We start from the raw sequence: 16952 nt of genomic DNA, 5'->3' as shown, positions 1-16952 counted from the left end.
CAGAAGGCTTTCCAGGGTGGCTCTTTTCTCCAAGTGGGAATCTAGGCTGCTTCCATCTTGTAACTAGGTTATGTGGTACATGTGGCTGGCAAGGCTGCCATTGCAAAGTGTGTGTGTGTGAGAGGGAGACAGAGAAAGAGAGATGGAGGAGGAACCTGGTGGATGTTTTTAAGGACCAAGATGGGAACTGGCTCCCATCACTTCTACCCACATTCCATTGGCCTGTATTAGTCACATGACCTCATCTAGATGCACCAGAGCTGACAAATAGAGCACTAAATATTTAGTGAACACTAATAATCCCTGTCACTATGTTGAAATCATTATCCCCATTTTTATATATGAGAAAACTGAGGTGCAGAAAGTTTAAGGACTTTTCCTTGGGCCTGCCTAGCAGTGAAATAGGTGGTATTTGAACCTAGACAGTCAGGCTTTAGAATCTGTGCTCTTAGCGACTGCACTAGACTGTGTCTTATCTTTTATCATGGTTCACTAGGTTATAAATATATTGACTATATCAGCATCCAGACATCACTTATCCATTTTGTTCAGGAACATCAAAATAACATTTTTAATTATTCTATTGAAATCTTGGTACCCTGGAGATACCATGATTATAATCCTATTAGAAAACACGCAATAAAGCTGGTGCAGCAGGAGTAATTTTCAGTGATCAGTGCTTTTTTATTTTTCTTTTGAGAGATAAGCATTTTTCGATCCAAAGAAGCCACAAGAACAGGGACAAGGGATGTCTCAGAGGAGACTAGAGGACCTGATTCCCCTGTCGCTCACATCTTGGCTCTGTAGAAGACTCAGGGATCATGGAGCAGTCTCCAGAGAGACTGAGGTTATGTTTTCCATTAGCCTGGAAATAAGGGTGCAGACTGAGAAATTAAGTTGTTATAGAAAATCAAGAAAGTTATATTTCTTGTGCTCTTTAGTCAGTGGACTGAGATGACTAGCTACTACATTAAAAAAAAATCTAGACTATTGCCTGCGTGGTGAACAAATTCACCATTTCTCGTTTGTAGATTCGTTTTCTTTTCCCTGGTTAGAAGTGGGACTGGCTATCCCTAGCACCTGTCCTGTGGTTCTCTGAGGTTCCTCGCTGGTTACTGATCATGGTCATTTTACCTGCAGATTTTCACAAAAGAAGTTTGTGATGCGTCGGAGCCAGGGTCCATAACTGATTCTGAACAGCTGGGTAATATCTCATGATCTCTTCACTTACCTTGGGTTTTAATTCCCTCTGAGTGAGATTTATCCCACCAATTCCAGAAGCTCTTTTTTTTGACAAAGAAGCTAGAAGCCAAATCAGAGCAGAAGTGTCGTGGTTTCTGACTGTCCTCCATTAGCACAGCAAGAATCCCAGCTGTAGCCCAAACAGCAGTTGTCCTAGAAGTCAGAGGTGAGCCTGTTTGCCCAGAGTAATGTGGGGCCAGCCTGACAGGGCTGTTTAACTTGAAGGTCTGAGGACTTTTCAGGGATAGAATTACCAGAAAGAACAGAAGGAAATGAGAGTGGAGGCCAAGAATTTGGTCCAAGGAGAACAGTTATCAGAAGGAACGGCGATTCAGAGCACAGCCTAACGTGTGTCGCTGCAGCTGTCCTCTGATCTAGACCCCGGGAATTCACACCAGTGTCCAGGGGTGAGGAGGCCATTACAAAAGCAGGTAAATGCCAAAAGGACTATTTCTCGTAGATTTGGTGGGACTTTGAGAATGCAAACTGTGAGTAGGCATTAGTGTTGTCAGGAGAGAGGTTGACAGTGGTGGTTGCTCCTTCAGCAACGGCAGTAGCTCCCACCTTGGGTGTTGATCATAACTTGAGAATTCCAAACATGGAGTTAGAATAAGAAAGAAAAAAATGGTAAGTACAGCAAGGAAACCTGAATGATTTGGTATTATCTTTATTTACCCTTAGGGATTCATTCCTAAAGCCATATGAAAGAAACCTTGTGAAGGGTGTGTGTGTGTGTGTGTGTGTGTGTGTGTGTGTGTGTGTGTGTGTGGTGTGTGTGTGTGTGTGTGTGTGTGTGTGTGTGTGTGTGTGTGTGTGCATATGTTAGAAATTCTGCAGAATGGGTAGAGTCGAAGCCAAGGGAATACTATTTTGTGTTCATTGTTATTTTCTGGTTTGCAAATGGGGTGGGAAATACAAGTTGTTATTAGTGTCAGTCCATTTGTCCTAAAGCACTTAGACCATTTTTGTTCTTCTTACACTAAACATAAGTAAAATGGTCCTTTTTGTTGTCATTCCATTCAGTGCAAGCCTGAGCTTACTTTGGGCTTCCACCTCCTGACCCTGTGTTTCAGCCTTTTATAATCATCTCTGGGTGTGTCCTCTTTTCTTCATCTTTTGAATTATTTTTAAAGGCCTGAGTATATTAGTAAGTTCCCTTCACATCCGTATTGTCCTCTGGAAGTATCTTTTCTCTCCCCTACCCCCACTTTTTTCCCTTCAGGATGTAAACTTGTCTTTCTTATTCTTTCTTTATTAAAATATCAACTTAAACATTTTTTTCCTCTGAATGCAAAAGTATTAAATTTACATTGTAGAAAATTTGAAAGTAGAGAGACTCATCCAGGAGAAAAAAATCACCACAATTCCATGATTCAGAGATAATTAATATTAACACTTTGCTTGATGTGTTTCAGTCATTTTTCTATGCATATCTGTACAAACATTATATGTGTGTATGTATATGTGTGCATGGATCTGTGTAAGTATAAACTGTCATTACAAATTTGGGATCATACCACACATGACATTTTGTAAATTTTTTTTACCTAAAATATACTATGATTGTTTCTCATGTTATTTTTTCTTTTAGAACATTATTCTTAATGACTACAAATTATTTTTAAGCTTTTGACACATATTGCTAATTTGCTTTCTTTCTTTCTTTTTTTTTTTTTTTGAGATGGAGTCTCGCTCTGTCTCCCAGGCTGGAGTGCAATGGCACAACCTCGGCTCACTGCAACCTCTGCCTCCCAGGCTCAAGCCTGGGAGGGTCCCAAGTAGCTGGGACCACAGGTGCCTGCCACCATGTTTGGCTGATTTTTTTTGTATTTTAAATAGAGATGGGGTTTTGCCATACTAGCCAGGGTGGCAAACTCCTGACCTCAAGTGATCCACCTGCCTCAACCTCCCAAAGTGTTAGGATTACAGGCGTGAGCCACTGCGCCTGGTGCTAATTTGCTTTCCAAAAAGGAGATGACAGTGCACTCTTCCATCAGTAGTATTTAAGAGTACCATTGCTGATTTCCTGGCATTCTTCTCAACACAACAATTTAAAAGGTTCAGTCAATTGTCTAGGTAAAAAAAATCATGTCTTGTTATAATGTGCATTTTTTCATTGCTAATAAGATTAACACTTTTCATGTTTATGGCCATTTGTATTTTTCTTTCACAAGTTGCTTGTTTGTTGACATGCATCTGTAATTGTCTTGTTGGAATTTAGTTTCTTAAAAGTTTCCTAATCCTCTTGCTCCTTTTTGTCTATCAAGAGTCTCAGACAATGTGATCATATTGGTATCTTAGGATTTGGAATCTGCCTTCCTAAAGCCTGTGGCACAGATTTGACTATACCCACTTATTACCTTCCTGACAATCACACAGTTCAATGTCCTGGCTACATCCCTTGAGTTTCATTTTGTCTCCAATACCTAACTGATTCTATCAGAGTGACTTACTCTAGTTCCTTCAATGTCATAGTTAGCATGGGGTTCACATATTTGCCCCATGGGTGCTAGAAGACTGAATAAAGGAGAGAAAAAAAAATCCTCGTAGGGGATTGGATATAAGGCAATGAGCTGCAGCTCAACGGGATATAGGAAAGGGCATTTATGGTCCTTTGAATGTGGGTGGGGTTGTGCCAACAGTCCTAAGGATACATTTGTGGGAAGCCATTCTGAGGCAGGCCTCTGTTGAGTTGAATGTGGTGTGTTCCAGGGAAATTTGGTCAGAGATCAGGATTATATTTCAGGGAGGAGGACAGAGATAAAATTTGGAGCTTAGATTGTAATTAAAAAAAAAAAGGCAAGGAAGGATGGTGGACAAAGAACAGGACTCAGATCCTGAGACTGCTGGAAACAGGGCACACTGGTGGGTAGAGGCTGGGCTGGGTAGCCAGGAATATGCAGGAAAAAAAGCCTTCCCATCTAAACTAGGAAGTTAAGGTCAGTTATGATGAAGGGGCAATGGTAGGACTAAAGCCAGATAGGGAGGGCACACCATAGGCTTAAAAGTTGGCCAGAATCAAATGGAGTGGGGGCTGAGAACAAGAACATCCTTTTGAACTTCCGTCTACTTGCCCATTGTCATGGACTCCCTCCTCACTGACCCATCTTGTTTCTTCCCTCACTATTCCTCTACTGCCCTGGCTGAGCCTCATTGTATTTTAAATTAACTTTCCTATATTCTAGGTTTCTTACAGAACATTCTCTTCACTCCTTGCTTTAACTGAAATTTATTCCTCCTTGGAACCTACTTCCTAGTGGCCCTTTTGAGGCCAGGAAGGCCATTTACTGCACATCACTGGGCCGAGGAAGGGGTTTGTATTTCTGCGTGTTGTACTAAACCATTTCTCTTAGATCCCCATGCAAACATTTCTTTTCCTTTGGATTTTATGCAATCTAGCTATTTCACTTTCCCCCCTCCTTATCATAAATGTTGGTTTTATGAAAACTTTGCATCCAACGTTTATGAGGACTGTGCAACTTGGCTTATGGGTTATTTTTTGCTCCAAGTCTTGATTGATTTCAATTTCTATTTAATATTTCCTCTTGGAATTATTTAGCCTCTTTGTCTTCTATGACCTTCACGTCTATGCTACTTAAGGTGCCTGCTGTCAGGACCTTCTCTACTATTACCAGGATACTAAGTACTGCTGGAGAAAATTGAATGACCTTGTCATTTGGTCCCGCTAATAGTTGCGATCTCGGACTTTAAGTGGCTCTCAACTCAGCTCATCAGTCCTACCTCTTGCCTAGGTAAGTTTTTGTTTCCATGTCCTATAATAGCCATTCTCAGTCCTCTAATCTCTCAAGCAGTTCTATTCTAATCCCACCACTTTATGTCTAAATAGACACCTTTTTTTTTTCTATTTCATAGGGGACATTGACATTATTAATTGTGACCTTACCCATTTCTCTCCTTCCCTCTTAACCTGCAAAGTTATCTGCTCCTGACTTTCCTGTAGCCTTGAATATAGTATCCAAGCAAAATTTGCCTTTCCTGTTTAAAGGCAATTCTCTCATGCTTTATGTCACACATCCTCCTTGTTATAGACTAATGTTTGTGCTCATCCAAAATTCATATGTTGAAGCCCTAAACCCTAATGTTTAGGGCTTCAGCATGCATCTCCAATGTATTTGGAGATAGGACTTTAGGGAGGTGATTAGGTTTAGAAGAGATGATGAGGGTGGGGCCTCCATGACAAAATTAGTGCCCTTTTAAAAGATTTTTTATTAAAAAATTTAATTGATACATAATTGTGCACATTTATGGGGTACATGAGATAATTTGGTACATGCATACAATGTGTAATGATCAAATTAGAGTAATTGGGATATTCATCACCTCAAGTATTTATCATTTTTTGGTGCCGGAAACATTTGAAATCTTCTCTTCTGCTATTTTGAAACATACAATAAATTATTGTGAACTATAGTCACGCCATCATGTTAGAGAACATTAGAATTTATTTCTCCAATCTAATTGTAATTTTGTACCTGTTAACAAACATTTCCCTATTCTCCTTCCCCCCACCCTTCCCAGCCTCTGGTAGCTACTATTCTACTCTCTAATTCTATGAGATCAACTCTTTAGCTCCCACATATGATTGAGCATATGTAGTATTTGTCTTTTTGTGGCTGGCTTATTTCACTTAACATAATGATGTACAGTTCCATCCATGTTGTTGCAAACAACAGGATTTCTTTCTTTTTAATGGCTGAATAGAATTTCATTGTGTATATGTACCATATTTTCTTTATCCATTCATTTGTTGATGGACACTTACGTTATTTCATATCTTCATTATTGTGAATAGTGCTGCAATATAAATACGGGAGTGCAAATATGTCTTCTACATACAGACTTTCTTTCCTTTGGATATACACCCAGTAGTAGAATGGCTGGTTAATATGATAGATGTACTTTTAGAAACCCCCATAATTTTCCATAATGGCTGTACTAATTTGCATTCCCACCAACAGAGTGTAAGAATTTCCTCTCTCTGTATTCTTATCAGAATTTGTTATTTTTTTGTCTTTTTGATAATAACTATTTTAACTGGGGTGAGACGATACCTTATTATGATTTTGATGTGCATTTCCCTGATGATTAGTGATGTTGAAAATTTTTTCATATACCTGTTGGCCATTTGTATGTCTTCTCTTGAGAAATGCATATTCAGGTCTTTTGCCTATTTTTAAATCAAATTATTTGTGTATGTTTGTGTGTGTGTGTGTTTTTGCTGTTGAGTTGTTTGAGTTTCTTGCATATTCTGGATTTTAATCCCTTGTTGAGTGGATAGTCTACAAATATTTTCTCCCATTCTATAGGCTGTCTTTTCAATCTGTTGATTGCTTCCTTTGCTGTGCAGGAGATTTTTAGCTTCATATAATCCTCTTTATTTTTGCTTTTGTTGCCCATGCATTTGAGGTCTTATCAAAAAAATTTTTGCTCAGAACAATGTTCTGAAGAATTTCCTCTGTTCTAGTAGTTTCATAGTTTTGGGTCTTACATTTGAGTATTTAATCCACTTTGAGTTAACCTTTGTATACATGAAAATACGGGATCTAGTTTCATTCGTCTGCATATGAACATTTAGTTTTCCCAGCACTATTTATTGAGGACACTGTTCTTTCTCCAATGTATGTTTTTGGTGCCTGTGTTGAAAATCAGTTGTCTGTAAATGTGTGGATTTATTTCTGGGTTTTCTATTCTGTTCTATTGGTCTATGTGTTTTTATGTCAACAACGTGCTGTTTTGGTTACTCTAATTTGTAGTGTATTTTGAAGTCAGGTAGTGTGATGGCTTTAGCTTTGTTCCTTTTGCTCAGGATAACTTTGGCTGTTTGGGTTTTTTTGTGGTTCCATATGAATTTTAGAATTTTTTTTCTATTTCTGTGAAGAATGTCATTGGTATTTTGATAAGAATTACATTGAATCTGTAGATCACTTTAGGTAGTAGCGATTAGTGTCTTTTAAGAACAGGAGGAGGCCAAAGCCCTCTTTTTCTTCCTCATGTGAGGATACAGCAAGAAGGCAGCCATTTCAAAGCCAGAAAGAGAGCCCTCACCAGGAACTGAATCTGCCCGCAACTTGGTCTTGGACTTTCCAGCCTCCAGAACTGTGAGAAATATACATCTATTGTTTAAACCACACCATCTATGGATTTTTGTTAGTAGCCCAAGCTGGCTAATACACTTCTTTTTTCTCTAAGAGCTTGTCCACAAATGACTCTTATTTCATTCTATATCTTTTTTTTTCCTCTTCACTAATTGTTTCTCTTGGTGTATAAGTGCCTTTCTATTTCTTCTTAAACATCCCTCTCCTAATGCGACATCTTCTTCCTTTCCAGCCAAACATCTTCAAAGTATTGTTCCCATCAGCTGTCTTGACTTTTTCATCTCTCTGCTGCTCCTCAATTCTCTGCAATGTGGCTTCATCCTATAGTACTACATGAAAGCATCTCTTACAGAGATTACCAGTGACCCAGTTGTCAAATGCAGCAGGTACTTTTTGGATTTATATTATGTGTTCTCTCTTGTGTATTTTACACTGTTGACCATTCCTTTTTATTGACACTTTTTCTTTGGTTTTCATCATGTCACTTTCTCAGCTTTTCTTCTTCTTCCTAAGTCATCTTCATTATCCATTATTTGACTTTGCAAATTTTCTTTCTGATATTTCCAAAGGTTCTGCACTCATTCTTTGCCATTCTATATCCTCTATATTCAAGGCTTCTAGTGTCACTTCTATGCTGTTGACTCTAGACTGCTCCTTGAGTTTGAGACCAGGATATTTAGCTGCCCACAGGAAAACTCTACTTGGATGACCCTACACTGCTCAAACTGAAAATGATTACTAATAAATTATTGTTTTATAAATCAATGTCCAGAACTTGTTCATTTTTCTACGTATTCAATTCTGCTTTTCTTACTGTTTACTAGTTTTATGTACATGAAATGACCATGTATTTCCTATAGCATAAGGTGTGAGGCTTTCTGCTCTTTTGAAAAAGCCCCCCTCCATGTTATTGAAGGAAGAAAAGGAAAAGGTGGAATTAGATGTCTTTAAGCTATAGTTTTGATAATTCTCCATGTAATGCTCTCTTTTTGCTTTCACCAAAGTAGAAATGATCTCCCTCTTTGCTGCTGTCTACAACCTGCTTTACATTGTGTGATGTAAGAAGCCTAGTTTCCTTGGCCTGAACAGGTATCCTCATTTTTACAGTCCCATAGTTCTCAAACCTTAGAGGGTAAAAGATTCACTATCTGGGAAGCGGTTTTTGTTTGTTCTTGTTTTTGCAACATAGTAGTAATGAATCCTTTCCATAGAATTCTAGGACTAGAGTGTGGCTTAGAAATTTGTGCTTTCAGATGCTTTCCAGACATTTGTGAGAAAAGTGGTTCACAGACCACATTTTGAAAACCACTACCATAGTATATTTTAGCTACTAGTTGCTGTTTGACATTTTCTTTAGTTATTAAAGATCTCTGTCCTTGAAAGACCCATTTAATTGAGATGCCAGTGTATTTTGTGGCTTGAATCTGTATAATTTGTGTGTGTGGATCCCACTGGTGGCCATATTTATATGTGTACAAAATAACATCCCATTGAGCTGTGTGTTTTTTTTAATAGGGTGAAAAATCTACAGAAGTAAAAAGTAAACTGGGTGCGGTGGCTTATGCCTGTAATCCCAACATTTTGAGAGGCCGAGGCAGGTAGCTTCCTTCAGCTCAGGAGTTCAAGACCAGCCTGGACAACATGGCAAAGCCCCGTCTCTACCAAAAACACAAAAAATTAGCCATGCATGGTGGTGCGTGCCTGTGGTCACAGCTACTCAGGAGGCTGAGGTGGGAGGATCTCTTGAGCCCAGGAGGTGGCAGTTGCAGTGAGCTGAGATTGTGCCACTGTACTCCAGCCTTGATGACAGAGCCAGACCCTGTCTCAAAAAAAAAAAAAAAAAAAAAATCAAAACCAGTTTGATTTCCTTGGAGATCGAATTAAGTACAGATTTAGCTGTTGTTATTGTGTGTGTGTGAGTTTGTTTTTTTAGAGATGGGGTCTCACTTTGTCACCTAGGCTGGAGTGCAGTGGTACAATCATGGCTCCCTGTAGCCTCGAATGCCTGGGCTCAAGTGATCCTCCTGCCTCAGCCTCTCAAAGTGTCGGGATTACAGGCATGAGCCACCATGTCTGGCCTAAGTACAGATTTTGAATGAATTGACTTGTAAAGACAAAGCCATAGTTCTTGTTTACTGGGGGAATGAAGTATTAGTTTGGTGCCCAAGTAATTGCGGTTTTTGCCATGAAAGTAATGGCACCAACCTATCTATATATACATATACATAAAGAAGTGATTATTTTCCCATTCCATTGTAAAAGAGCAAAACAGAAATGTGGATGCTTTTTCTAACTGAATGGTTTCAACCTAGGATTCAAAGCCATCTACCTCTGAACATGTGTGTAATTGGTTAATCAATAACAGCTGCTTGCTTATTCTGTGATTTGCTCTTCTCAGGGCAATGCTACCTATTACTGGTGCCTTGGCCAAGACAATGTTTACATCTCTCTCTTTCTCTCCAAAACTTTGTGTCTAAAAGATTTTTTCTGGCTGGGCGCAGTGGCTCATGACTGTAATTCCAGCACTTTGGGAGGCTGAGGCGGGTGGATCACAAGGTCAGGAGATCGAGACCATCCTAGCTAACACGGTGAAAACCCGTCTGTGCTAAAAATACAAAAAATTAGCCGGGTGTGGTGGCAGGCACCTGTAGTCCCAGCTACTGGGGAGGCTGAGGCAGGAGAATGGCGTGAACCTGGGAGGCAGAGCTTGCAGTGAGCTGAGATTGCGCCACTGCACTCCAGCCTGGGCAACAGAGCAAGACTCCGTCTCAAAAAAAAAAAAAAAAAAAAAAAGATTTTTTTCTGCTTAACAATGGTAGAACTTCTATCTAAAAACAAAGGAGTTATTTACAGCTACTTGTATTTTTATGTGCTTTATAGCCAGGAATTTTACAATTGCTGAATAGCTCAATAACAATAACAGCATTAGGCAAGCATTGCTCATAAACTTTACATAACCTCAAAATTACAACATAGTGAGCCATTAATCAGCCTCTAAGATTTTAATGTTTCTTTTTCAGTTGCTTCTGTTTCCTTCTCCAAATGTAATAAGACTTTCTGTGTGACCACTTCTTTTGACTTTGGTGATATTCAAATGACAACTAGCCACTTTTGCTCTTTGGTAATTGTGAGTAATTCTGAGTTTCAACAGCGATGTTTCAAAGTGTTGTTGAATGGCCCAAGAATATCTTCGGTTTTCTGCCTCCAGCAAAGATCTTTAAAGTGTTGGCAGGAGGGGACTGCAGGGGAGAAATGTGTTATGGCATAGATTAGTGAGATTTCCCATTCATTACAGGATTTCCCATTAGTGGTGTTTCAGGCAATGTAGAATTGAAAGGTTGAACATGATTGTTGTTTGAGGCATGTCATTAGGAACCAGGCAGGAGTTGTAAGTATGAACTCCAGTCGAGAGAATTCTGTCTTAGAATAGTCCACTGTTTAAGGGAACAGAATTTGGAGTAAAAAAATGGATGGGTTTCTATGTTGGCTCTGCCACTTATGAACTAGATAACTTTGGGCACATTGCTTAAGTGCTCTGAGCCTTCATAAAGTGGGATTTGTAATTCTCACAACCACTCTAGGAGAGTGATATCATTGGTCTCCTCTGGCATGGAGTTGTTGAGAGGATCAACAGCAGCTAGTAGCTAACACAGTTTTTAAAAATTTATTCATTCAACAAATTTTTATGAGCTTGCCACTGTGCTAGGGGTGAGACAGAGTGGTGAGCACAAAAAATAAAACCACTAACCTCATGGACCTTACATTCTGGTTGGAGTGAGAAAAATAAACGAACATTCAAGGTAATTAAAAATTGTGACTTATGCAATAAAGGAAGAAAACAAGGTGGTGTGATAGAGAATAACCAGGGAGGTCGATTTCCATCAGGTGGTCAGGGAAGGTGACATTTGAGCTAGGAACTCTCAGTTGAGGGTATCTCGGATGAGCATACCAGACAGAGAGTATCCCTGTGCTAAGTGCTTTAGTGCAGTCTCCTGTTCAATTCCCCAAAACTCAATGAAGCAGAAATAAATATCTGTGTTTTCCAAACAAGGAAAAATTTTTTTGAGGCGGAGTCTCACTGTGTTGCCCAGGCTGGAGTGCAGTGTCGTGATCTTAGCTCACTGCAACCTCTGCCTCCCAGGTTCAAGGGATTCTCCTGCCTTAGCCTCCCAAGTAGCTGGGACTATAGGCGTGCATGACCACACCCAGCTAATTTTTGTATTTTTCACCATGTTGGCCAGGGGTTTCACTATGTTGGCCAGGCTAGTCTCGAACTCCTGACCTCAAGTGATCCATCTACCTTGGCCTACCAAAATGCTGGGATTACAGGCGTGAAACACTGCGCCTGGCCAGGAAATTTGAGTTTGAAAGATTGAATATGTTGCCCACTATCACACAAGTAATAGGTTGGCGGGGCTGAAATTAGAACTCCAAAGCTAAAATTTATGAACAGATGATACAGTTTGGATGTCTCCTTGAAATCTCATGTTGAGATATAATTCTCAGTGTTGAAGGGGGTCCCGGTGGGAGATGTTTGGTCAAGAGGGTGGATCCCTAATGGCTTGGTGCTGTCCTCACCATAGTAAGTGAGTTCTTATCAGACCTGCTTGTTTAAAAATGTGGCCTTGCCCCCCATCTCTCTCTCTCTTGCTCCTGCTTTTGCTGTGTGAAGTGCTTGCTCCCGCTTGCCTTCTGCCATGAGTAAAATGACCTCCTCAGAAGCTAAGCAGCTGCTGACATCATGCTTGTACAGCCTGCAGAACTATGAGTCAATTAAACCTATTTTCTTTATGAATTACCCAGCCTCAGGTATTTCTTTATGGCAATGCAAGAAGGGCCTGGAACATTAGACACTGCACATCTGAGAAGTTTATGACATGTCAGACATTGCACATCTTACAGGAAGAAAGGAAGCTACAGCCCATGCAGTCATTCTATGGATGAAAAAATAGGTCAAGAGAGCATATGTAATTTGTTAAAGGTGATGAGGACACCACAAGAAACCAGGTCTCCTGCCCTTGAGTCCAGGAGTTTTCATTGCACACCATTGTCAAACTGGTTTTCAGTAAAGGTTTTAATGACTCAGCCAGTTTCACGATTTGATTCTAGTTTCTGATGAGCAGTTGGTTGACTTTTGGACTCTTAAAGTATACAATGGTTTGTTGAATGCTAAATCAATTTGACAGGATTTGTTCTAGCACACATTTTTGTTTTTGTTTTGTTTTAAATGCAATATGCACATTAGAAAGAAATGGAATCAGTATATGAATTGGCATTTAAAGAAAGCCTTTTTGCTTCCAGATATAGCTCCCCATCACTCACCTCAATTTCTCTCCCTAAAGGTAATCATTGTTATAATTTTGTGTATATTCATTTACAAATAATCTATGAAAATGCATGCATATATGTGTACATATCCTTTCTTACATAAGACACAAAATACCACATTGTACACAATGTGTACACTTGGCTTTTTTTCCTTAACATTAGATATTACAGCTCTTTCCTTGTCATTAGTATAAAGTTGATTCATTCTTTTTAATGGCTACAGAGTATTTCATTGTATGAGCAAACCTAAATCTATTGATCTCATCTCAGTCAATCAATACTTAGGCAGTTTCCAGTCTTTTGTGATTGCAAACATGCTGCAATGAAAGTTATTGAAGAGATATTTTTGTGCACATATGCCACTTCAAGTGGAATATGTAAGATATTCCACTTGAAGTGGAATGGCTATGTCATATGGTTTGCATATTTTGGACTTTGATAGATGCTACCAAATTGTCTTCCGAGGGATTGGACATGCCCAACAAATGTGTGCAGGAGAATCATCTTCAAGCTGGGTGACTGGGTAGTGAACAGTCTCTTCCTGTGAAGCCAGCCTAAATTGATGGGGTGGGGCCTTGAGGAGAAGCCTTCAGACTTCTCTGCTTGGGGTTGCCCTGGGCATCCTCCTCTTCCCAGCACATTCACACCTGAGGCTGCAGGCACCAGAAATCCAGAGGGCAGCTGAACTCTCTCCTGGTTCGTCCTCTGTGCTTGGTTTAGAGCTTCCCTGTGCCACTACTCTCTAAGTCCTTGGCTTACCTGGCTCCAGTTCCTGAATGTGTATTTCATTTGGTTATTTCTCATGAGACATGACTTCAGGCCTTTGGAGTCCCACTTGGCCTTGGTCTGAAGAGTGTGAAGAAGAGGGGAGGAGGAGGGAGAAAGGAGGAAGGATGAAGAGAGAGGGGGAAGCAGGGGATGCGAAGGGAAGAGAGAGAGAGAGAGAGACTGAGGATACTAACTTCCTTGTTTCTGCTCACGCTCACACAGTGCTCTTCTGGGTTTGTTTTCTTTAGATTTTGAATCTTCAAGGAGACTTTGAACCATGAACTTTGCAGTCATTTTAATCTGTTGCCTTATGATCAGCTGTGTCCCTGCTGCCTGGCGTGTTTCTTTGCTTGCTGTCATTTAAACTCGTAAGGAACTAGAGTTGGAAAAGATCTGAGGGAGCATGGAATCTAGTGGCTTCCAAAATATTCTCCTTGGAGAGGGATACTGTCCCCTGGAGGTGCCCCAGGGGTTCCTGAGAGGGGACTGAGGGTCAGGATCTACAGTGGGAGGTATGGGGGGAGGGTCAAAGCTCTGGGTACTCCATTTGCCTTAATCAGAAAGGCTATATTTTTGTCTTGCTTCTATTATTGGATTTTCGTGTAATATTATATTTAAAAAGGGCCTCTACTGCCTAAAAAAATGTTAAAAAAAAAAAAAAACCACCAGTTTAGTCCAATTCCCTCTTTTATATGTTAGGAAGCTTATCCAGAGTAGAAAGTTGATTTATCCAAGGTCATCTAGATATCTAAATGATAAGGGAAGGATATAAACTCTACAGACCACCAGGTCAGGGCCCCTTCTCCAGTAGAACATGAGCCTAGTAAGAGCTGTAAATGAAGCTTAGAGCCCCTCATAAACCACTCATAATGATGAAGAGGCCTAGCTCTCTAGTTTAAATTCAAACCAAACCTTTGTTGAAATTTCTTCATTCCTTAAAAAAATGATTTTCACTTTTGCACTGAACCCATCTGGGAATAAATGTGTCGAAAGACTCTCAGAAAAGCTGTTCTCACCATACATATTTCTTCCCATCTAGAAATTCCAGAAGGACTTGCCATATAGTGCATCTCCGGAGAAAACTGTCAACATATATTTTCTGACTATATTCAGCTGACTTGATCCCTCTTCCCTCCAGAGAACTTGGAGAAGACTGAGAAGCACTTAGGCTTGTTCCAGAACTTCAAATCTATTTGAGGCATCGAAGTCACTAAAATGGAGGGATTCTTTGTTTGGTATTTTATTCCTAAAATCACCATTACTAAGATTGTTTGATCTGATAAATGATGCATACCTACTGCCCTATAGGACCGCAAGACCAGGGCATTTACAAATTATGCCGTGGAGAGTACATGCCAAAAAGTACATAGAGAACAAAGACAGAAAAGGCAACAATGTACGTAGAAAATATAGACATAAGGGACTGCGTATATTTCTAAGTCCAAACAAATGCATCTGAGAAATGGATTGGAAATGAGACATGACACAAATTCTAGAGAATAGAAGTTTCCATCTAGAGGTTGTGTTGATGCCTGTTCCCTCTGTATAGTAGCCTTTGTCGAGGGCAAAATTTTCATAACACCTGGTTCAGATTTTCTTTGCTTTCCTTCAGTCTCTCCTAGTTAAGCCAGTGGAACCACCTTTAAAACAAAAAGCTGGCCAGGTGAGGTGGCTCGCACCTGTAATCCCAGCACTTTGGGAGACTAAAGCGGGTGGATCACAAGGTCAAGAGATTGAGATCATCCTGGCCAACATGGTGAAACCCTGTCTCTACTAAAAATACAAAAATTAGCCAGATGTGGTGGCATGCACCTGTAGTCCCAGCTACTCAGGAGGCTGAGGCAGGAGAATCACTTGAACCCAGGAGGTGGAGGTTGCAGTGAGCCGAGATCGTGCCACTGCACTCCAGCCTGGCAACAGAGTGAGACTCCGTCTGAAAAAAAAAAAAAAAAGTCCCTCCTTGTGGTGTTTAGTTACACCCTCAAATGCTTATAGGTATTTATATCCCCCTTCAGGCATCATTTGGCATATTCTACACATTTAATTCTTCTACTTTTCCCTCATAAATGAATATTTTTGGCCCTTTGATCCTCCCTTTCCTATTCAGGGACACATGGAACCAAGCCATTGATGAGCTCAAGCCTCCTTCTCTCCAAATGGTAGGGGGAGAGCAGGTACTCTGTACACTGCTTATCAGAGTACCCGTTCACAGATTTTCTTATGGCAAGACACAGAGGAAGCTGTGGTTTTGAAAGTTATTTGGATGGAGTAATGAGAGATTTGCATTGGGAAGCAAGGAGTGACAGAAATTTGTATCAAAGGCTTGGCTTCTCATATGGAGCCTTCTGGAATTTCCTTGCCCTGGAATCTCACCCTCTTCCAAATAGGACAGGATAAATAGATCCGGCATATCGCACTGCCATGCTTGGTGACCCTGGCTGCTTTCATTTGATAACTTGGATCTTGGAAGTATGGTGGGATTTGGTTTTGGTCACTGCTCGGAAACTGGCTTGATCTTCCTCCTTCACAAGAGCATCAGAAGGCCTAGGGAATCCATCCTGGGGAAGGGCGTTCAAGGTCCACTATGATGATTCTCCTTTGGATCTGGTCTTTCAAATGTACGTGTTTGCTTGAACATCCATACTTCTCTCTCATTGCTGTGGCTGTGTTAAGTGTGTTTCCAGAAAAATGCTGTATTAGTACGTTTTCACGCTGCTAAGACATACCTGAAACTGCGTAATTTACAAAGAAAAAGAGGTTTAACAGACTCACAGCTCCATGTGGCTGGGGAGGCCTCATAATCATGGTGGAAGGCGAAAGGCACATCTTACATGGCGGCAGACAAGAGAGAATGAGAGCCAAGCAAAAGGGTTTTCCCCTTATAAAACCATCATATCTCATGATACTTATTCACTACCACGAAAATAGTATGGGGGAAACTGCCCCTTTGTTTCAATTATCTCCCACTGGGTCCCTCCCACAATCTGCAGGCATTATGGGAGCTACAATTCAAGATAAGATTTGGGTGGGGACACAGCCAAACCATATCACATGCTGTCTTTTATGGGGAGTAGTGGAGCACAGATACTGGGTCTGTAATTCAGGAACTTGTGCTGGAGCATTAGGATAGATTATAAATGCAGTTTTACCACCTAATTACATGGAGGATTTTTACTATGTTAGAAGTCCTGAAGTGTACAGGCAAGTGATGCTCATCGCTGGAATAGAAGTGGGCACTTTACCTGGGTCTCTGGGCTGAGATACTGAGATCAGCACATGGAGAAAGCACTCAGTGTGCTGATTAGATAAATGAGTGGGACAATATTTCCTTTCCCTTCTATTGTCAAATGTTGTTATCAAGCAAAGACTGGACTAAGGTTAAGGGGAAGAATTCAGAGTAGAAGAAAGAATGACGTGAAAGACAGAAGCAAAGAAATAGACTCAAGAATCAGAATCTCTTATCAGCCAGATATGGAACCCAAATACCTTTTAAGTCTA

This window comes from Hylobates moloch, unplaced genomic scaffold, assembly GCF_009828535.3.
Source record: "Hylobates moloch isolate HMO894 unplaced genomic scaffold, HMol_V3 SCAFFOLD_23, whole genome shotgun sequence".
NCBI classification, from domain to species: Eukaryota; Metazoa; Chordata; class Mammalia; order Primates; family Hylobatidae; genus Hylobates; species Hylobates moloch.
Note: the sequence above shows the minus strand (reverse complement) of the source record.